Source organism: Anas platyrhynchos, chromosome 13, assembly GCF_047663525.1.
Source record: "Anas platyrhynchos isolate ZD024472 breed Pekin duck chromosome 13, IASCAAS_PekinDuck_T2T, whole genome shotgun sequence".
In the NCBI taxonomy this organism is placed as follows: domain Eukaryota; kingdom Metazoa; phylum Chordata; class Aves; order Anseriformes; family Anatidae; genus Anas; species Anas platyrhynchos.
The window spans coordinates 6954655-6976262 of NC_092599.1; the positions used below are offsets into that span (position 1 = coordinate 6954655).

Genomic DNA, 21608 nt, shown 5'->3' on the forward strand with positions numbered 1-21608 from the left:
CTGGGAGAAGCTGTTATATTCGCATAGGGAGAGATACTAAGTTAAAAGTCGGAGGTTTTATTTGTTCTCAAGTCAAGGGTGGAGGTTTTCAAAGCGGCACAGTGGACCAAACTTACTGTCCCCCATTACTGGCATGTGAAGTTGTTGAAAGCAGCTGAAGTACCAGAAGAGTTGGGAAATCTGCAGTCCATTGGCTGCACTAACAACACGGAGAAACATCTGCACTGCCAGCCTTCTCAGTTCTGCCTGCTACTGTTAATTATTTAGAGCAGAGCTAACACTGGAGCCTTTTTTTCTTCTCTTACATGCATAAACATTTTACTGGCAATTTATAAAGATAAGTGCATTTTAAGATGCAAGATTCGCTTTCAGAGACTTTCAGATATGAGTGAACACAAAATGATCTTGCTATTTCACCAATCAGTGTAAAATGCTGCCTGTGATTATTTTTAATAGAGATGTTAATCTCTTGAACTGCTTGAGAAAATGTTTCAAGTGCAACATATTGGTGCATTAAAATTAAAGTACTGAGCAGCACAATGTAGTGCCAATGTTAGCTTGCATGTTTGATGGCTACAGTGGGGATCAGGCTGGGGATAATACTGCTCATACGGTCTTTCAGCTCTTCCTTTTTTTTTTTATTCTTATTCCCAGAAAAAATACCAGGCATGCAGGAAACAGTATCATTTTCTCTCTCTCTCTCTTTTTTTTCTGGTTACAATAACATGTTTTACGTATTTATAGACTTTGTACAGTGGAAACTAAAAGCATTTGTCATAGACTGAAACATGCAATGAGTAATGTATTGCATCTCAAAGTAACAAGATGTTCTATAATTTCTAAAATGTTCCTAGTAAGTCATATATGGATGCATATCATTAATTAGAGGACAGGTCCCTCGGGGTTTTTAATCCAGGATTGGGTACTTCTTTTCTTTTTGCTTGGAACAATCCATTTGACTTTTCTCTTGAATTATTGTCTCTGTGTCACTTTATTCTCTGAGAGCAGTGCTGTAAGGACCACTTAGTGATAGTCTGTACAGTTAATTAAGGAGCAAAGGTTCCACAAAAGACAGGTGTTAGGTATTGCTGTTTGTATGTTGTGTGTATGAAATGCGTGCACCAGACAGGACTCCAGACCGTGAGTTGTGCTGAAGTGTCATCAGCCACACAACTTTTCCAGTCCCCCAGAACGGCACTCGAAGGTCAGGCTGAATCATTCCAGTAAAGCACTACCTTCACCAGGTTACAAATGCAGTCTGCTTAAAGCAAAGCATGTGATGAGAGATACAGTCACAGTTAGAAATGACAGCAAAAACCTTGGAAACTTCTTACTCAATTGCTCTGAGACTATATTTTAAAAGAATCTACTACAGTTCTCTCTGGTGTGCTCTGTTTTTTTGAAGCAGCAGCAATGAAACGGTGAGTCTGATTGCAATGAGCATCATGACAACAGTTTTCTATCTGAAGACCTAGCTCAGAGCTTGATCGTGCCAAAAGAGCAATGTTTTGAATGTCTCCAACTTTACTTATTGGTTTATAATAGCGTGCTGAATCTGTTGGATGAGCAAGGAGCTACAGCATCCCTCAGATTTGTTGATTAATAAAACGATGATCTGTGTTGTGAAAGGAAAAAAAAAAAAAAAAGAAAGGAGAGCCTTTCTCTAACTGCTTTTGATAATTGAAAGTTGGAGGCAGCATTACTGGCTGGAGTGTCCCCCTGAGGTGTCAATGAGAGAAAACAACATATTTCATACAGAAACTATGGTGCGAAATAACCATGGAAACAGTATCATTTGAGCCTGCCAGGTGGTGAAAACAAGATTTTGTCCTCCTCATCTCCCATTATCAGAGCTCCTGTGTGGTAGGAGGAAAGCGGGGACCAGGCAGCTGGACAGCAGCAGGGCATGAAGGAGCTCAGGTCTGTGGAGCAAGGGAAGGTCTCTGTGGTGTGTCCTACCTTCTGCATCCAGACTATGGCTTGGGCCAGGCCCTGAGGATCATGACAGTTTTTCCAGCAGTAGAAGGAGAATGTGTGATTGCGTGGCTGGGGGATGCTTAGTGCTCTTGATGTGCACTCTATCCTTGCAGGATGGCTTACTCAAAACCTATGGGAGCAAGTGCTGAAGGAGGAAAAACTCATCTGAATATCCTGGGCATTACTAGATAAGAAGGAGGGGACCCCATTGCTCATTTGCACTGTATTCCTAATAGAGTGTATAATCAGGAAACCTGAGGATCTCCTAACCCATCCACTGACAAAGAGCTCTCGGCCCCCTCATTAAAGTGATGGAATGAGAGCTGCAATCAATTATAGGAGAGCCAAAGGCGATGAAAATTAGTTCCACTGGGGATTTGTCTTCAAATTTTCTTTTGCCTGCAAAAATCAGATTACGACATAAAATCCCTGAGGAGAGAGGGGAATGAATCAGAGGAGACCAAGGCATTCATTTTATAGAAAAGAAACAATTGAAAAGGAAATAATGAAGGCACAGCCCTCCCCAGACACCGGACATCTGTCCAGTGCAATGGGAGATGGGAAGGACATGAAGAGGACCGAATATGTGCCAGCTGTAATACCAAGAGAGCTGAAGAATAGGAGGACACTTAAGAGGATGGACAGCAATGGTGCATGGAAGTGCATGTACCTTCAGAAAGTCATAGAGTTCAGGGGAAAAAAGCTAGAAGAGTTTGCTTAGAGAACCAGTCAGGTCTAGGTCAAATCACCAAAAGCAGACACTGGTGAGGTGGATCAGGATAACCTTGTTGCCAAAAGGAAGATTACCCAGCCAGAAGGGATAGTTTTGCTGCTCACACAGGTTCTTCTCCAAACAACAAACTTTCTCCTGTATTCAGTGAATAATGGTTCTGAAAGGCCTTCTCCTAACCTCCATGAAGTTATTAGACCTGTCTGTATAACTTAAAAGAGCTAGTCTTGTGTGAGGCAGTTAAGCATGGGTTAAGTCAGTAACTCCAGCTTGAATAAAAATGTCCTACCCTTGTTCTTCTAAATATCTGTAAGACACTCATTTCAAGGTGCTTAAAAAGGGTAAGTAAGTTTCTAAAGAGTGGGACATGACAAATAGGTCTGTAGGGACAGAAGAAAGAAAAGCACTTAGGAAGACAGAAGAGCTGATGAAGATCTCAATTTCTCTGTTCAGAAACCAACATTTCAAGAGGGGTTTGATCTTAAATAGTTTTGAATTAGATTTTATTTCTGATTAGATTTTATTTCTGATTAATCTGTTCCTTGATATCACTGCCTGGCAAAAAGAAGTCTGTTAATTCTTTCAAGTGGCACTACAAAATAAACATTTCCATTTGATTCGAAGGAGTTAAACAGTATGGTCACACTTGAAGACACTATATTAAAGTGCTGACAGATGTCCAGGTCCACTTTCCTCCATAATTAAAGAACTACTTGAATAAAACCTGAAAGGTTGTTGCCAGATCTCTTCTTTCAACCTTCTTTCATTACATTTGAGGTTCAGATTCTCTATAAACCTTGGCAGAAACTTGAGAATCACAGTTAAATCCAGACTATATTTGACAAATAAGAAAGCATGGCTGACACTCGTGGCCAAGTGCACATGGAGTTTTATGACTTTTTGCAATGGAGACTTCAGTCATCCTTTGTGGTGGTCTTTGAAAATTAGCTTCTTTTCCCCTTTCATCTTCAGCATTAAGGTATATGTAATACTTGTACAGAAGTTAAATATTGCTGTTGTTATTATTCCTAAACAGAAAGTTGAAGTGTTGCATCCAAAGCTTTCATCAAAAATATTCTGTTTTCCATTCATCTGGTTGTTGCTCAAATATGAAAACCTTTTGCTATATTTATTTTAAAAGCTCATTTTTGAAGTAAAATCTCAGTCACTTTGTTGTGGATGCTCATTCTAGCAATTCAGCCAGTCTCATGTTCTTTGTACGTGACCACATTTCACAAGATTCCACAGAAACACCTATCTCCTCTACTGTGATCAGAATCCATCACGCTTTTTCTGCCGTATGACCTTGTAGCAAGGTTTTATCAACCAGAGCTCTGTTGTTTTATGCCTATTATTTCATATGAAATCCCTGACTGAGTCTTAGTGACCCTTGCCTCTTGTTCCAGCTCTGTCAGGAGTAGGACTTGCTTTTCTCTGGAGTTCAGCCCTGCTAGAATTTGCACTTCTCCCTGGACTTTAAAGTGCTCCTAGCATTGGCAGAGGTGGGTCTGGGGAATTATTTCTAAGCAGGTAGTATACTGTATATTAAATTAGCTACTACATATTAAATTTTTGCAATAAGTGGAAGGTATGCTTCTTTTGGCAAATGTGGATTAGGTGCATAATATGCTCTCTGTTCCCTGTGGGGAAGAGATGATGTGACATCCCTGGAAGGCAAGGCAACAATCACCGAAACCAGATAGAAGACTTGTCCTACGTGCTGAAGAGAAGGGCTTCTAAATTGCTTTGTTAGTGCTAGGATGTGGAACAGACGGAGTACTGTGGCAGTGCAGGAAAAGCAACTAAGAAGTCACCTTTTCCACCATTCAATAATAATAATAATAATGGCAGTGTATTTGTGAGCTACCTGGGAGTGCATAACTTCAAAACCTTCAGAGCTGAGACATACTGGGATTCCTTGCCATGATGTCCTACTAAGTGAATGAGGGATATATACAACATGTGTTTATCTCTGTGTAACCCATTATTAAGACAGAAGAGATCTGCTTTTCTAAGGTGAAATCTGCCCTTGGCTGTCTCAAAGACTTAAGCATGAAGTGGGTAAGGGGCTGAACCCTCTATCCAGTTGTGAACTGTACTGGTAGGAAACATCGTGTGATTGTACTCATCCCACACTGGTTATTTCTCTGCAGCAGTCTTGCATGCCTATGTTTTATTTTAATCAGGGCTTTGCTCTAAAACTTGTAAATTATCTAATTGGATTTGTACAAACTGTTCTTCTGGAATAAACTGAAGTCAGTTGGCCTTTGGAGAGGGGTTGTGTGGCTGAAGTGATTTATATTTTTGTTTTTAGGGCTTCGGATTCACAAAGCAAATGTGTGTGCTAAACTTCAGTAGATGTGGAAATAGTGTTTTATTATGTGTTACAGTAATGTTACCATAAGCTTCCAGCATCTTCTGTGTGCAGTGGCAGAAAGTGGAGTTCGTGTGGTAGGATTTGCTGTCTTCTAAAACCTATATATGTAAGACTTCTCTCTGCAGTGCCTGACAGGAGTGGGAGCATAGATTGTGATTTTACATTAAGTGCCTTGCATTTAGGTGGCTGAAGTTAGGAAGGATTCATCTCTGGCTCTGCTGCTCCTGTGTGGAAGAAGGATTTCAATTGCAAAGGAAGAATGCTGCTCAACAGGATTAAGAAGGGTAGCAGTAGGGCCTAAAGTGTCTTCTGGGCTGATTATTGAAAGCCACAGGGATAAACTTCTGGTGATTTTAATAAGATAATGTTCTTCTTCTAAAACCAGCTAACTCCAGCTGAGCCCGCTGAGGTCACCTTCCAGCCAGATATGTCTGTGGAAGGGGAATGGTGCCCTGAAGTGGAGGGAAAGGCTTGTTACCTTGAATAAATGTGCAGTAAGTAGGACTCTGAGGAAACTTCTACCTGGGCAGCTGATGGCAGAATTTGAGCTAGACTTTTCTCAGGCCAGGCATGTGCTTGAGAAGTAAGTGAGTGCTTAATGATGAAGATTGAATACCAGTTCCTCTCACTTTCTTCTGCCACAGTGTGATGCCGTCCACATGCAGTCTGCTGTTTCTGTGATTTAACATCAGCTTCCTCCACCTCCCCTCTGCTGTCAGCTGTGGCATTTTCCAGATCCCTTTCCAGGATTTAGCTCACATTCTGAGCCTGAGCAGCCCTGCCTCTCAGCCCCATGTTAGTGCGTCTGCCTCGGGTGGGAGATGATATACAGTAGTCTCCTTTATTTACAGGAACATCTCCTTAATGAGAAATGCCCTCCAGTATTTCCCCCAAAGAGCCAGCTGCCTGCTGTGCTCGCACACCCCACATCCCAGGACACCCACAGAAAGGGCATGTGGATGTCTCGCTGTCCCTGGTGAAAAATGTTCCCGATGAACATAAATTTAGTGCTGAAGTTCATAGGTATATTGGGATCCGTGGTCTTTTTGTGTGGTTTGGAGTGCTGTGCTGCTCTCTGCCTCTGAAACAGGGATTTGATTTATAGTGGTTCTCTGTGAAAAACAGTAATACACGATTTATAACGGTATTCAGCCAGCAACAATGATCTCCCAAGTACTCATTTAAAAAAATGTATATAAAGTACAGTGGGAGGCTCAAGCTGTCTGTTGGATTCAAGGCCATCTCTGCCATGCCGTAAGCACTTGTTGGCAGACCTAGAGGGGAGCTGGGTTTGTTTCCACAGATTTGGCAGGGGCACCTCATAAACACTGACAGACCCTCTGGGAAGAGCTGCAAGCCTTTGAGCTCCCTCCTGAAGGGGCTGGGTGGGTGGTGAGGTCTTCCTCCTTGCCCTTCCCTCCTCACCAAATGCCTGTGAAATTTGGACCTGGATCATGGCCTGTGTGCTCTGAGGGCAGACTTGGTCTGGCCTCTGCTTGTGGAAGCTGCAGGTCTTGCTTAGGTTAGGCAGGCTCTGCCGAAGAGCTGGCCCGTAACCCCTGCATGCATTATATATCATGAGTGTTTAGATAAAGCCAGATGTTTTCTAATTTCCCCTAGTGTCCTGGGGATCGCTGTGCTTCTGGCTGCCAGATCAAGTGGGTTGGGGCTTCTGGAGGCTGCTTGGGGTTGTGAAGAGTGGTTGCATGTTGTTGTTCAGTGGTTTCCTTCATCTTGCTTTTCTGATAAGACCTCTCCTTTTCTTTCCGCTGAATCCCCTCCCTTGGCATGTGGGTAGGATCAGAGGGGGATGTGTAGGTGTTTGTTACTGTCCCTCTCTCCTGCCTACTCCATTGGTGCTAGTGCCTTTTCCTAGGGGAACCAACCCCTCAGTATGAATAAATACTTCTTTTAATAAGGGAAAAAAAGTGTTTTATTCTCCTTGATGCCAAAGATGTATGCTCACAATAGCAGCAGGCAGTCACTGCCTGTCTCTCTCTGCTAGCATCTCCTTAGCCTGATGTTTCTTAGGTAGGGGGTTTGGCCTCAGTGATGAATTGCTCTCCAAGATAAGGAGCTGTGGCATTTTCTCATCTGACTAGGCCTAGCAAGTTTCTCCCATTAAGAATATTTCATTAAAACTTTATCCCAAAGTGCTTCAAAGTGGTCTTGTCATAACAGTGTCCAGATGTGTCTTTAAAATTGTCTTTATCCTTTGGTTTTGATAACCTTCCTTGGCAAGCTACCCTCTGCGCCGAACACTGCATTCATTATCGCAAAGAGTTCTGCTCGAGTGCCCGGGTCTCTCCCGGTGTTTTCATTTTTCTAGCGAGAGGTTCAATAAACTGGGAAACACAAACTTATTTCATGTCGGCCGGGGCTTTAGATTTATAGCTCTTTGGTCAGGGACCAAACAAGTTAAAATAAAATGCGGCCCTTTAGCCTTATCTCGCTGGTGAAGCACTGTCTCTGCAGAGGCTGCATTCATCCTCTTGTTTCTGCTGCTTTAGCTGGCCGTTATTCCCCCTGCCTTCCCTATTCAACGCCTCCCAGCCTCTTGCACAGCAAAGCTCTTCTTTCCCATGCTTTGATTGAAACTTCCTCCCGTCTCAGCCGTGCTTTACGAAGAGGACTTTGTCCTTCGCAGTAAAGGAAAGCCGCAGCTCCTCGGCCCCGGCTGGCGAAGCCCATGCTGAGAATCCTTGTTCCAGCACAAAGCAGCCTTCCCCGGGCGGGCAGGCGCAGCGGCACGCACACGTCATCCGCGCCGTGCAGGGCCACGGCACCGCTCGCCCTGGTGGGATGCCCTTTGTCCAAGCACCCTCCGGGCCTATTTGCATTCATACGTGGAGTGGGAAAGTGTAAGGACTTCATGAGAGCTATAACCAATAAAGCTTCTCAGGGGATGATTCCTTCTCAGGGCCTATGTTTGCAGTTCAGGTGGTTGTATTTTTTTCTTTGCTTGCAATTACTTCTCGTGAATACTTTAAATCAGTCTTGCTTTTTTCTTTTTTGCTCTGTTTGGAAGGCATATTTTGAATTCTCAGCAGGAATTTTCTTTATGGTATTCTACAGCAGCCCCAGTGTAGCAGCCACAGATAAAGCAAATGTTTAATCTTCATTTTTTTAACTCAGCAGCAAACATTTTCTGGTATTTTTATTTTCATTTTCTCCTATTATACAAATACGTATAACAAAGGCTGGTTATTTTCTTTCTCCTAACAGAATCTTTTATTGATTGTTACTGTTGCTTGTGAACCCTTGCTGCATCCTGGATTCGAGACTGTTATACATCAAAGTATTGTGTTGAGTGACCCGGGTGCTGAGATCCCTTCAGCAGTGACAGGGCTGGGCTTGTAATTGCAATTTGCTTCAGCAACGACACACATTATTTCCAGGGGAGTCCTTACACCAGCTGGGTGTAGCATGTTCCTGCCACCTCACGTCTGTAGCCAGCAGCAGTACCAAGGGTTCAGCAAGCTGCGTGCCCTCATCCTTACGTATCTGCAGATGTGAGTTGATGATATGCTTGTTGTGTCCTACTCTGCTTCTCTGATTAAGCTTTCCTCTCATAAACCTATTTCTAGTGCAAATGCTGTGCTCTTGCACGTGTTCTTGAATATTTTTTCTATCATTAGTTTATTTTTTGCAATATCAGGCCTATCTCTGTGTTGAAAATTCAGTGCCTAGAGATGTAAAATAAGTTATCATGAACTTTTCAATAGTGACTTAACGCATAAATCTCAGAATTCAGATCTGTCTTATCTTCCCTGACAGAAAAAGATGACATTACTGGGAAAAAAAAGTAGGTAAGAGTGTAGCTAAGGAGCTATGGTTCTTGATTGCTTAATGCAGGGAGATAAGAATTTCAGATATTTTCAGATTTAGTTATTTTCCAGTCTATCATTAGCCACTTGAAATGAATCAGCATCCTGTCAATGATGAAGTCTTGTTCCTATACTGCAAGAACTGTATGAGTCAATTTGAAGTGAAGCATGGCACTGACTACTGAGATAGCAAGACTTCAGGCATTTCAGCAGAGAAAATGTGGTACCTGGCTCAGACCAAGGCTTGGATGAAAACTCATTCAGTCTCTTGCTGCCATAATGCTAACCACGCTTCAGCCCAAAGCTCTGCCCATGGCAGTGCTGTCCCCATGGCCCACAGCACATTGCTGAGGATGCAGGCTGATGCAGAGCAGGCAGCCCATGCTGCTGGTGCTCTCAGGAAGGGCTGTACTGACTGGTGCTGGAGGAAGGAGTCTGAAAGTCCTGTCGACTTTCAGAAAGGCACATTTGATGCCTCTAATTATTTTTATTTTTTTTAAGGCACCTTTTTTTTTTTTTCTGATGGTTACAATATGACATAGTGCTCTAACAGTCATAGTGGGGTAAACACCACTCCTGCTATGAAGCAAGCATGGCTCAATGTGGGGCAGACCTCCAAGCATCCAGCATGGGACAGCCCTAATAGCAGGGAGGAGAAAAAGCCTTGGGTTGCTCAGCCTTCCATGTGCCCTGCAAAATGGTAAATTCTGTGCATCCTTTTTCCTAAGTGACGAAATAATCTGTCTCTCTAATTAACCTTTCATCAATACCTGGCTTGATTTGGGCCTTAATACAGCAATGGTTTTTAAGCATGTTAAAGTAGCTTACTTAATGAGGTCCTTGGGTTCTAACTAAAATATTCCAAGAGAATTTTCTTTGCTGATTTGGGAAGTGTTTCTGAATTTCCAGACAAAATGTGGCTTTGTTTGTCTCCTTCACCTTGACATGCCTCACAGAAACTTATCATTGCTTGAAGGTATTTTGACCACTTGTCTCTAAGTATTCAGGCAACAAAGCTGTTCTGATATGCAGGTATGTTACACCTCCCTTTGCATTTGGTGCCAGTGGACTTTGTGGTGCACTGTTTTCTTGTTGTAGACAAGCAAGAACCAAGCATGTCTAGTTTCTGCTCTTTGGGGATGTCTGAGCTTCCTGCACCTCTGACTCCCTTGCTACCTCTCTGCCTGTTCTATTCTGGCTTCTCTCCTTATGGGTAATTTAGTTCTAAGAATTACACCCATTCGCTTTCAAGAAATATTTCAATTTTCAATTGAAACATTTTCAAAATATTTTAAATTCAGAAAGGATGCACAGGCCTCACGCAGTCTACAGTCAGTCGCCATATTGAGTTGGCCTCTAGGCAGTGCTTTTCCCTCATCTCTATGTTCATCTTCTCCATTTAGACTGCAGGGCAGTCATTCACTCTCTTTTCCAAATGATTGTGATTTCAGATGAGCCCTACAGGCTGCTGTGTGATGCAGAGTAATATTTGCTTTAATTTAATTAACCTCTTGTGTTCTCCTGGTGTGTTGCTTTCTGCTCTGAAGACATCTTGTGTTGGCAGGCAGGCTGCTGTTGCCCAATGACCCCTGGTGCCAGACAGCAACTCCTAACCTTTTAGGAGGGGTAGTTCAGGCAACGTTAAAGAGAGTATCGCGATGTGCAGCATATCCCTTCTACAGTAAAGCTGGATAATTTATAACCCTATAGAACATTTTCAGTGAGGGTCTATATGCTTTTAAAGGGAGCTTTATGAATCTGCTCAGTTTTTATAGAACTGTATGGGTGTTGTCCATGTTTAAAACTTTATTGGTCATCTTCATTGTGACAGAAAATTGAGTTTCCCTTTTATTAGTCTGTAATGGTGGCTGGTATATGTCACACCATTCACAGTTAAAAAAAAAAAAAAAATAATAAAGTAAAACAAAGTCTACTTTAAAATTGGAGGTTGCTGTATTTCATATTTCCACTGCCCCAAGGAAATATCTTAAAATTACTTTACTGTTTTTGAAAGAAAAATGTTCTGGCTGGTTTTGGAACTGAAGTGGACTGTTTTATTCTTATTTCACATTAAGGAATCTGAGCTGTAAGGAAGAGATGCTTCTAAGCTTATCACAAATCTGTGGCATCGAGCCACAGGATATAAAGTGCAGATGAATGCAGAGAAAGTCTCTAATAAGAAGTGTGGAAACAATTTCACTGCTTCTCTCTGCGTACGATGACCTGTGGGCATATGAGACAGGCAACAAAGGGCATCCCAAAGCAATTGGTGAAGCCAAAAACCCCTAAAGTGACAGCAGAACATGCAGGTAGGCATGCCCACCAACCAGGAGATGCCTCGGACTTGCAGGTTGCAGCTCCTGAGAGCAGCGTTTCCTTCTCTCTCATGCTCAGATTCCTTGGTTCACCTTAGGCCTTGCTCCACCTGTGCTGAAGGTGAGAGCAAAGCCGTGGCTGAGGGTCACGGGGCAGGATTGGTCCTGCACCTCCCCAGCCATCGGTCCCCAGGTGGAAGGACAGGTGGGTGGCTCCTGCTCCACCCAGCCTCATTTCCCCAGAGTGCAGGCTGTCCAGCATCCGGACAGTCTTGTTACTTCTGTGGCTTTGCGGTATTTAGCAGCTCTGTTCCTCAGCTGGGACTTTGAGGTATTGCTGTGGTATTATCATAACCATCACAGGCAAACAGGCGAAGGATTCGGGGCTCAGCAGAGGTTTTCTCTTGGGTTTGGTCACTGCCATCTGCCTGCATGGGTTCTGTTGCCGCAGTCTTGTCTGAGCGTGCAGCAAGTGTCCGCCGTTTACTTTTGGGACTCATTGAACATGTTGTTAAATTACTTCTGCAGGTTAATTGAGGAAGCTACATGAGCTCAGGCGTTAGAGCAGCTGAGTACTAATCCCCTCTGTGTGTTCTGGAAGCCCAAGGTGAAATCAATAATTACACCGTGTTTATCTCCTTTACACACATACTGCCATGACAGGGCTGGTTCTTGCCAGTATGGACAGTGCTGCTTGAGCTGTTCTGTGGAGGTACCTGTTAGAGGAGGATACAAAAGAGTAAAGCACAAACCCCATGAAAAACACTTTTATAGAGTGAGCTGAGATTAAAATCAGGCAGGTTGTAGAGGAAATGATGCTTGGGTTAGTATACTTTAATCTATTTTAGGTTTACATCCCTAATTAATCTCTTCTATGGTTCATATTACTGCATGCAAGTGCATATTTGTAACGTGATAGTTTGTCCTAACTGTTAGCATATCCTTGTAAAATAAATAAGCAGCATCCTTGAGCAAAAGGCCTGTTTTGGGGAGCTTTAACTCTTTGAAAACACCCCTGCCTGATGCCTGGTATTTGTGGTATAAACCCTGTACGTCCACTATGGTAGAGGATGTATGGTGGCTTTCTCTATGGATGAAGACATCATGGTGCAAATCCCCTACAGGAGTGAGTCAGAGAAAGCATGGAAATGTCAGACTGTCCAACTCCTGGCGGCCAAATTCTTGCACAGCCCTGGAAGGATCCATAGCTGGATAAAATGTTTTAAAACTGATTGGTTTGCTCTGAGAACTAAACATTTCGGAGGTCTCACTTCATCTCCTGAGCATCTCTTTCACTCCCAGCTGTCGTGTTCAGTGAGAGGTACAGGACAGGAGCTGGTCTGTAGGCACTGGAATATTCCAGCTTCCAAAAGTAAAGGCATTGATGGATCAGATCAGATGTAAGGTTATGTCTGCTCACACAATGGGGCTGCCTACATCCTGGCAGATGAATGGGACTGTGGCTGGCAGATCATGGGATTAAAACACTGACACCTAATATTTTATAAACGTCGAAGGAATGAGATTGATGCACAAATCTGGGTAATGTAAATGCAGAGGCTGTGTTTAACTGAGCGGTAGGAAAAAGGAGGCTCCCTTATTTCTGACAGGCTCTTAAAGAGGCTTTGCAGATCCTGGGGAATCATTGATATCTAGCTGGAGGGAAGCTGAGAAAAATGAATTGCTGCTGTGCAAAGGGGAGCTGTTCTCTGCGTTGACTGCCAGTGGTGTGGTGTGCAGCGTGCTGCCTCCTAATAAAGAGAAGAGGGAAACAAAGTGTGTGGGTGAGAGGCATGACAAATTAAACCTCTGGATAACCCCACGTCAGTAAATCATTTGCCCCAGACACTGGTCCTTGGTGCTTCAGCATGACATGAAATCTTGTAAAAGCAAGACTTTACACCCTGCTTATTTGAAGCTGAAGCTTTACTTAAGTGCATGAAATAGATCTCGGGAAAACTCTGCAGGGCCATTACGTACCACAGGCTGTGCCTGTGTGTGATGTTCCAGTTGAAAAATCCTGTGACTGGGGTGAAAGGAGGAAATACCTTTGACATGGCATTGGGGCGCGCTAAAAGTTGTGTGTGTTGTATTTAAATCCTAACTAGAGAGCACTATCCTCTAGGGACCAGCCTCAGTTCTGCACATTTGTGAGAAGCTGAGCAATGTCAGGTCTCTTTTCAAACCATAGCACATGATAAAATGGTTTAATGGTGAAAAGCTCTCATTAGTCACTAACTGGCTGATACAACTATTGCTATGTCCTGGATACAGGTAACGCAACATTCCCAATTAAGTTGTATACACACACCAGAATTCAGTCAAAGGGCACTTTGGGCAACCTCTCCTCTGCCCCCAGTGCTCGCCCCTGCTGCTGAGCACAGCAGAGGGCTAGAGCCAGCTGCAGCACATGTGTTTGGATTTGCTGCTTTGCACTTCCTTCGGTGCAGGGCAGAAATGGAAAGGATGTGTGTGTGAATGTGTGCACTTTCAGGCACAAGGAGGAGTTTTGGTAACTGTTAATATAGTTTTGTTAGCTGACTTTAAACTATTGAGCTTTGTATTTTCTTTTGGACTAAAAGGCTTTTTAAAAGTTGGTCTTTGTGATCTGGATTTTGGTCTCTTGTACATCTCTGATGTTGTTGTTGTATTTGCTGTTTGTATTGCAATAACATTGAGGACCAGGATCTTATGCCTAGAACAACTCCAACTAAAAGGAAGAAAGGGAAAAAAAATCATTTGGTATTTTTCTCAGTAAGGCATCACAACACAGGTAGGCTTTAAGAAGCATGTAAAGGAAAGTGGTGTTCTTATAAACTGCGATTATAAACATCCACGCATGCTGCCTGGGGAATTTTCTAAGTGGGAAATCAAGGGATGAGATCACTCCACGAAGAGAACTGGGTCTGCAGAGAGATGGTAGGGGAGGGCCTTGAAGGGGACCCTGTGCTGTGAGGTAAGGGGATGAAGCAGAGCGAATGTGGATGTGGTGCTCTGAGACTGACAGCAGTGCTGCTGGGAGTTTGCCATTTATCTACCTCTCTGTTTCTCAAGCTTTCAATCCATCAGTCATCTTAAATATGAAAGAGAAAGGAAGTCTCTAAGACAGATTCCTGTAAGAGCACAAATTCCGCTTTTTTTTCTGGGAACCACCCCCCTCTTTGACTGCATTATCTGTGTAAAATAAGCTGTGAGTCTGCGGTGCAGTTTATAAAACCCTACTTCTGGCAGATGGGCTCTGAAATGTGCTCAAAAATGCAAACATTTTTCTGCTTCTCGCATCTTTTTCTGATAGTGGCTGCTTAAAAGTCTGAGGCAGTAAAACATGGCTTGCAGCTGAGGCTGTAATTGCAGCGTATTACTGCTGTAGGGCATCTGAGTTTTGCTGCATGGAAACAGTTCTAGGTAATTGCATGCATTTCCAAAACAGTGTTAAATTTCAAATCCAGATGCAATGACCAATGCTCAGACTCTGGTAGACCCACCAGCTCTAGCCTTTGGGTTTTTGTCCTAATGTCCACGTGTAAAATAAAATGCTGCAAGCAGCTCCCTTGTTTATAAAGCACTGCACCAACGCTTCCCATCCAAATGTTGAGATGTTGAATTCTTTGTGATGCAGGAACACTGATAAAGACAAAGGGATGGGGCAGATGGGCACGGTGTCAGGCTGCTGTGACTGCATATCCAGCTGCACCAAAGCGTGAACCATTGCAGGCAAAGGGAGTCAGGCAGAGAGATGTCCTACTGAAAGCTCAAGCAAAATTGTGCTTTGGAGTTTGTTTCAATTCTAAATGAAAGATTGACCTTAAAATCGATAAAGTGAACTTTCTCACTTTTTACCACTAGTCATTTCTGAAACTACAGGGACGAGGCAAATGGAGGGAAAATGAGAAAATGCAGGGTCTTAACAGGGTTTGGAGATCAGCAGTAACTGAGAGCACAGCCTGGCCTGGGGGATTGCTGTGGCACATCAGGCAGGCTCCCATCCCTGCCTGCCCCGTGAGGCTGCAAGCTGAGCGCTCTCCCTGGCTCTGCCCGTGAGCACTGGTGCAGCCGTGGCTGTGCCTGCAGGGCTGCAAGGCTCATGACCTTCAGCTCGCTTTGGGGCTTGATTTCCCCACTACTGTAGGAGAAGCTTTGTCTGGCTTATTCTGCTCAGTCAGCGCACAAATGTGCACATCTCTTTTTTTCCCTCTTTTCTCCAGCTTGAGACCGTTCTCGTCTTTAAGCCTTACTGAACAAACGAGACACTGTTCGCTAGTTCTGAGCACTGTTTGTTAGCAAAACCCCTCTCCTTTTTCCCTTGTAGCAAAGAAAGTTAATTGAAGTAACAACTGGTTTAACACTATCTTGTTTAAAAAAAAAAAATAATCTAATAAATGTTTAACATTTTAACAAAGTTCAGTACATGCTCCAACAGTACTGCATCTGTTTTCCCTGCTTTTTTTTTCTTTTCTTTTTTTTTTTTTTTAAGCTTGGCATACAAAGTACCATTTAAATACCATGGTGAAAAGGGCAAGCATTCAATTTAATGCCTTTGAAATTATTCTGGAATTAAATCCTGGGCAATATATCTCAGCCGAGCAGTGTTGCATGTAGCCACATGCAGCTAATGAGCCATCAAAGGCAATGCTTTAAATCCGCATGCATACAGTGTGCCGATCCTTTATTTTTGCTGTCATAATACAAATCACCAACCTTAACTCTAAGTCAAACACAGGTAAAGGGAAGAAGGAATAAAATAAAAAGAAAAAAAAAAAAAAGAGGGAGCAACTTTGTGGCTAATTGGAAAGAAGTTTGAAAAAACAATTGGGGTTTCTTTCAACACCATTAATCACCTCTGCTGGAACATCCTTCACAACCAAAGCTTTTCTTTTCCTTGTCGTTATTTTTCCTCTTTAACATGGTACAAAATGTACATGCTCTTTGTTGCTCCTGAAAGCTATTTCCCTCATGCTGTAGTGGAACGGCTCAGAGCATGGCCCATTACAGCTCCCTTTGGTCTTGGCTGCAGGTTTCTGCCTTCATCTGGTGCCCTGAACTCACCAGTAAGGACGTGGCTGCCTGGCGAGTTGCTTGGGGGAGAGGAAGCTGCTTCTTTTCTGTCCAGCTCAGGGCTGAGACCTTGAGAATATGGTGCAATGAAATTTATAAGCCAGCATGGGAGGGTTCTCTGTTTACAGAGGAGAAACACGGGTTTTGCCAGCCTTCCCAACCTGCTTTATCCCCCAGCAAAACAAACATATGTGACAGCTTCGGATCCATGCGGGTTGCCTGCAGGCTGCTTAATGGCCAGTGCAAAATGAGTGGTGGCTGTTAGCCAGATCCATAACAGCAAGCATTCACCTTGCTAAAATCCTTGACGGAGCTGGGAGGAGGAGGTTCTGCTGAGGGTCAGCCAGGGCTCCTGCAAACCTCAAGCATCTGCTCTGGGGAAAGCCACACCAGTGGCCTTGGCCACATTGATTTTTCTCAGGGATTACAGGGAGAAAATGAAGGTTGTCCCCAACCTCATTTCTTTTTTGTTGAGCAGTTTGCCAGCAAGACAGCTGAATGGATGATGGGGTGGGAGGGAAGGTGTTCTAATTTTTAAAGGTGAGATGTTGCTGCACATAAGCAGGCTGGTAGCTGTGAAGTGAGGGGCTTACACAGTTCGCTTTTGAACAGTTTGTGTTTTGGACTGCTTCATGGGGTAGATTTTTAATGACTTGCGTCAGAAATCCTTTAATTGCATGATGATGATGAGCAAGAAAATGAGCAAGTGGAAGAAGTACCCGTTTGCATTAGGTGAGAGGTTCTTGCTCCTTGAAATGCCCAAGGTAGTGAAAAGCTGGGAGCAGGGTGAGGTGGTTGTTGCCTCTCTGTGGGTGCAGCAGCATGGCACAGAGGGATTAAGCTGTCCAGAGCTGGCGGGGGAATGCCCAGCCCAGCCTTACGCGCAGAGGCGTGTCTGAACACTGTGCCTCTGTGTCCACATGCTGCTCCTGTGGAGCCACGTGTGTATGTACATCACGTACATGTGTGGAAATGTGCTTGTTCTCTGCAAACAAAGTGCAGCTGCACTATTCTCAGGTGGTGACTGAAGAAGCCAGAGCTGGATTTTGGAATTATGATAACCCTTTAAAATAGCAAATGATCTAGAAAACAATAACGAAAAGCACTTTGGCGATTGGAGAGATCTGTGCAAGTCCTTCAGCCTGCTGTGTTAAGCAGGGTATTCCCAAGTTCTTATCGTTTATCTTTGCAATGCAATTTTTGAGCAAAATAATGTTTGTGCATTCTTGTTTAAGTGTTATCATCAGTTCTTGCCTGCAGAGTGGTTAAGAGGTTATAACATTTACTGAGCTCTCAATTTTCTTTCTGTTTTTGATCCCCAGGCAAGATGACTCAGATTTTGTGAGATCTTTAACTTTCTAGCAAAATAGATATAGAAAATAAATCAAGCTTTAATAATGTAATTAAAGTAACATTTTCTATTTTGAAGTGGTTTTGTTTATATGATTATGCATGTTCATATAACATATACAATTCTTCATTTTTTTTTTTTCCTGTGCTGGAAATTTTCTTCATAATGTTTGTGTGTGGGAAACATCAATGGAGGCTGGTTATCTTTGTATTCAATATACATTAATGGGATGAATAGAGGTATTTTCCCTGCACCATTGCAAGTATTTATAAACTACACATCGGTGCAATTAACTTTAAAATGTATTTTCTCTTGCAGGGGGTTCCTCTATTTGTCATGGTATTTACCCAACTGGGAAACACTGAAAAATGGCAATGTGTTAACACAACAAGCTAGAAGGATACAAATCATTCTTTCTTGCCACTCTGTGGGAATAATTTGAATATTTATAGATCTGGAAAGCTTTCAGGAGTCTTTAATATGGGAGAGCAAAACCACTCTCTTTGTGCTGATACCATTTTTTGTTTTGACCTGAACATCCATCAGGTAGGAGCTGTAGCACCAAGGAGACTGAGTCAAATCAGATATCTATACTTAGGCTAAATTTGTTTTTTTTTTTTTTTTTTTAATTTTTTTTTTCTATTAAAATTACAGTATAGCGGAGCAATGATGTAGAGTCCCATAAGAATAACATGGTTTAAAGCACATGTCATAAAAAGCACTTTAATATCACGTCTTGGGGGACTGGGTTTCTTGCTTTTAGAAGCCGCTGTGCAGTTGCACGGGTCAAATGTGAGACCTGCTTGGCTGGCTTGTCTCATGCAGCTAGTGGTGTTCCCTGCGTGACATTTAGCAGCATTTTCCAGGCCTCCCCAGTGGTTGCTTTTTGCCAAACTGTTTTATGTGGAAGGTGGGTAGGATTTTATGAGAAGTGAAAGAGCACTGATAAGACAAAAGCTGAGGTTCCAGTGAGCCCCTCTCACTTATTGAAGCCAACTGATGGAGTGGGGAGAGGAGGAGGGTTAACACGATCTGGTGGGAAAGCAGAGAGCAGAGAAAGCACTTCAAAGAGGAGGCTGAGCAGGGGTCAGCAGCAGTGTCAGGTCCAAAGAGGAATGGAAAGGGGAAAACCTGAACTCCGTGCGCCTCTCCTGACAAAGAGAGCAGTGTCAGGCACTAGAGGGAAGAGTGGAGGTCGGCTAAAATGGACTCACAGGAGGGAAACAGAGGCTGGAAAAATCTGGGAAATAGGAATTCATTGTGACAGAAGAGAAAGCAGAGTATCTCATGAAAAATCAATCAAAGCTCTCCTGTTGTATTTTGGTTTTTGAGTTTGCAGGAACAAGGTAGGAGCAGAGCTCCAGAAAGGGAGTGGGAGCGTGCACATCTTGCAAGAGGAGATGCGAGGCTGAGTTTTAGCATAGCTCATTCTTCAGACGACTCTTTCATGCAGAGGTCGTATTTGAACCTTTTGTTGTTGTTGGCTCTAGGACTGAGAACCTGATTCTGACTGGGGTGAATGTTCCCTTTTCTGTCATTCAGTACCAACATAAAATAAAGCTGCAGGATAGATCCTTGATTCTTTATTCACGTACAGCCAAAGCAAATCAATAAAACATACTCAAAGACCCACTTGGGATTATAGATGCTATACAGCCTGCCAGAATATTAAGTGTTACCATAGTATATTGTTTGAAGATGTTTGGTGTCCTGGTTTCAGTTAGCACAGAATTAATTTTCTTCCTAGTAGCTGGTGGAATGCTGTGTTTTGGCTTAGGATGAGAAGAGTGCTGATAACACCCCGATGCTTTAATTGTTGCAGAGCAGTGCTTATACTAAGCCAAGGACATCTCAGCCTTTTGCTCTGTCCTGCCAACGGGCAGGCTGGGGGTGCAGTAAGAGCTGGGAGGGGACAGACCCAGGACAGGTGACCCAAACTAGCCAAAGGGGTATTCCATACCATCTGACGTCATGCTAAACAATATATAGGGGTGGCTAGCCGGGGGGAGGGGGCCGGACTGCTCGGGGTTAGGCTGGGCATCGGTCAGCGAGTGGTGAGCAATTGCATTGTGCATCACTTGTTTGTACATACTATTATTACTTTCCTATTATCATCATTGTATTATTATTGTTATTATTTTTATTATTATTTTGTTATTATTATTTTCCTGTCTTATTAAACTGTCTTTATCTCAACTCACGGGCTTCACTTTCCATTTCTCTCCCCCGTCCCAGAGAGGGAGGGGGGAGGGTGAGCGAACGGCTGCGTGGTGTTTAGCTGCCGGCCGGGTTAAACCACAACAGCCTTTTTGGCGCCCAACGTGGGGCCCGAAAGGTTGAGATAACGGCAGATCTGACCAGAGTGTGTTAAACTAAAATTGGTGTAAGGATTAGACCTGCTTAATAGTCACTTGTCATAATGCTGATTGCTTTAATCTCAACTTTGCTGCGCCTGTTTTCCAAATTGAGTATTATAGTACATTATTTTCCGTATTTACTCTCTGTCGTGTTGTTTATCCTCTCCGGGCCCTGGTTTCAGATCATTATGGTGCTGTGTGTTGTAGCAATGGCTTATGAGACGATGAAATATGTGGTCATGACTCTAACTTGTTATTTGTATTCAGTAACATCGTCGACTCTGTACTTTGGAAACTGTATCTTGGAAACTATTAGCAATTATACCTATTGTTTTTTTCCATTAAGGAGTCAATCTGTGGAGGGGAAAGGGGAGGATATTTTTCCTTACTTGCTTACTCTCCCTTTCTCCTTCACCACCCCTGTATCCTCCTGGGTCACTCTGCCTTCCTCCTTCACCACCCTCTTATCCCCTGAGCTTGTCACAATAGCTCTCCAAGATATTGAATATTTCTGGAATACTCAGAGTACCATAGTCTTGTTGTTCTGCCTCATGAATGCACTTCAGGTTCTGCTTAAAGTTAAACAACTACTTGGGAAGCTCTTCTGGAGATCTGCCCGGGGGCAGGATAGTTGTGGGTGGCAGGGAGTATGGGCGGATATGGGCAGGCATCTAGAGCAGTTGGCACCCCCAGTATGTTGGAAATTCACCCCTGAACAATGGCAAAATCCTCAAAAACTGGCAGAATGCTTGAAAAAAAGGTGTCATGATTCTGGCAGTTCTAAAGTAACACAAATCATTGTAACGTGCTGGGGCCTGGCTCATGCCTATCGAGCTGCCATTGATACTGCTATCAACTTAGTGACAGACCCTGCGGCCACTCCAAGCCCTGTGACAGATCCAACGGCCACTGTGACCCCTACGGTGGACTCGGCAGCCGCTCCAGCTCCGGTTCCTGCAGCCGCCCCAGCTCCGGTTCCTGCAGCCGCCCCAGCTCCAGCTCCTGCAGCCGCCCCAGCTCCAGCTCCTGCAGCCGCTCCAGTTCCAGCTCCTGCAGCCGCTCCAGTCCCAGCTCCTGCAGCCGCTCCAGATCCGGTTCCTGCAGCCGCTCCAGTCCCAGCTCCTGCAGCCGCTCCAGTCCCAGCTCCTGCAGCCGCTCCAGTCCCAGCTCCTGCAGCCGCTCCAGTTCCAGCTCCTGCAGCCGCTCCAGTTCCAGTTCCTGCAGCCGCTCCAGCTCCAGCTCCTGCAGCCGCTCCAGCTCCAGCTCCTGCAGCCGCTCCAGCTCCAGTTCCTGCAGCCGCTCCAGCTCCAGCTCCTGCAGCCGCTCCAGTCCCAGTTCCTGCAGTCGCTCCAGTTTCAGCTCCGGCCGCTACTCCAGTCCCAGTTCCTGCAACTGCTCCAGCTCCAGCTCCAGCTCCTGTAGCCGCTCCAGCTCCAGCTCCTACTGCTGCTCCAGTCCCAGCTCCTGCAACTGCTCCAGCTCCAGCTCCAGCTCCTGTAGCCGCTACAGCTCCGGTTCCTGCAACTGCTCCAGCTCCTGCAGCCGCTCCAGCTCCTGTGGCCGTGTCAGAGAAACGAGCTGTAGCAGTGCAAGTTGACCCTGCAGAGGGTATTCCAATC

At 44.1% G+C, this 21608-nt stretch overlaps 1 protein-coding gene and 1 long non-coding RNA gene across 7 annotated transcripts in view; both read left to right on the forward strand.

Annotated features, from left to right (window-relative positions):
• LOC119718263 (uncharacterized) overlaps positions 1-21608 on the forward strand; it is a 42870-nt gene that overhangs the window by 13375 nt on the left and 7887 nt on the right. The window lies entirely within an intron of this gene.
• The window catches only part of LOC101793459 (uncharacterized), a 78886-nt gene that overhangs the window by 703 nt on the left and 56575 nt on the right, over positions 1-21608 (forward strand). The window lies entirely within an intron of this gene.